This window comes from Photinus pyralis, unplaced genomic scaffold (assembly GCF_008802855.1).
Source record: "Photinus pyralis isolate 1611_PpyrPB1 unplaced genomic scaffold, Ppyr1.3 Ppyr1.4_LG2, whole genome shotgun sequence".
Taxonomy (NCBI): Eukaryota; Metazoa; Arthropoda; class Insecta; order Coleoptera; family Lampyridae; genus Photinus; species Photinus pyralis.
Genome location: NW_022170403.1, coordinates 15,357,038 through 15,358,747, shown reverse-complemented (window position 1 = coordinate 15,358,747; position 1,710 = coordinate 15,357,038).

Below are 1,710 nucleotides of genomic sequence, written 5' to 3'. Positions count from 1 at the left end.
AAGATATTTTGAAAAAAAACAGAATTAGCTAAGTAAACTTGGCAAAATGGAACTTTATTACTGAAACGGCAACGTATGCAGTCTTTTATTAAAGGGATAATCGTCTCGTGGCATATAATGTAAGATAGCTGTAACTTGATATACCATCATTCTAAACAATGACACCTTATATATCTGCTTATCAACACCGACATTCCTCTAATGTTTTTATACTTTATCCTTGTTTATAAAGGAATGCGTAGTCAAGTTGTGATCCTCAACTTTTTTAACGTACTTTTCTTTGTTATTAATAGAGTACACCACTTGCCGGATGCAAAATGCGGAAGGTACAGCTGTATCAAAAGAAATATAACGGCAAGTATTTTTACATTGGATCTGTTCAACTATAAAGTATTTAAACAATGGTATAATACAAATAGTAAGCCAACCGGTTCGCGCCAATTCTTGATGATTGTAAAAAGATGTACCGGAATATGCTGCCACCTAGTTGAGAGTAGCTGAAAATGCCCGTCTTAGAAACTACCTTAATTATTGTCACGGAACGATCGAAGCGGGAAAATACAAAACATGTTCGGTAATCGAGTTTAAATATTCTTCCCATATCGTATTCCTATTTCATATCGTCATAATCAAGCACTATACCTACTTACAAGCAGAGCTGGAATGATTACTCAAAAAAGTATTCGAATACTGATTACAAATTACTTTATCATAAAAGTATTTACAGTAATTGATTAGGTACCTACTTTACAAAATTTGTGTTTAATTACTGATTACAATTGTAATCGATTTAGTTTAGCATCGTAAATACATTAACTACATTTTTAAACATGCATCTTGCATGCGGCGCACGTATCCATACTTTATTTATCGTTAACGAGTTCGTTGATTCTTTGTTATTACTTATTAAAGATCCTCGAGACCGTTCATAATTTTGTATTACTGTCTGTCTGTCTGTCCGTTTGTCGCCCGTATGCACGATAACTTTGTGTAGAAACGTCCGATAATTTTGAAAATGGGTACACATATTCTTAAGGATATAAGAAAGGTCGCCATTGTTTTTCAGCTGAGTAAACTAACGGAATAAAAAGTTACAGCCCAAAAACTGCCCACACTTGAAAAGAAGGTTTTTTTAAATAATTTTTGTTGTTTGTACATATGAATGTCCGGTTTTCTGTGTTAGTAATATTCCTTAAACCTCAAGAAACTGCGCAGATGCATAAAAAATTTGCCCCAACTTTTGTATCTGCGCAATCCAATTTTTTTATTTGTTAAGATGGGAAAATGAAATTTTGTATGTAAGCACCTCGAATAGAAATAAAACTAATGCCGAAGCAAGAAAATTGTATAACGTTCCTGTTCCTCTTTGTATAATCCGCTTATATTTTTAGCGCATTTTCCAAGGAAGGTGGGTGCGCTATTGCAGCCACTCTCTCTGTCCGTCGTCCGTCTGTCCGACCGAGGCCTCTATTCCCACAGTTTTCAAAATATTTAGTTCGTTCTTTTTGCAATCGGTAGCTTATAGCTCTGTCACCTCAATCAAGAACAATCTTGACGAGTAATGTGCGCATGCGCAGGCGCAGTATCAACTTTCTTATTTATTAATATATTTTGTTGAAATTTTAACCACAGACACTTCTAGTAAAGGCAAACATATCGCATATAGGAAAAATCAGATAAGCACATGCGCGGACTACGCAATGAACTTAT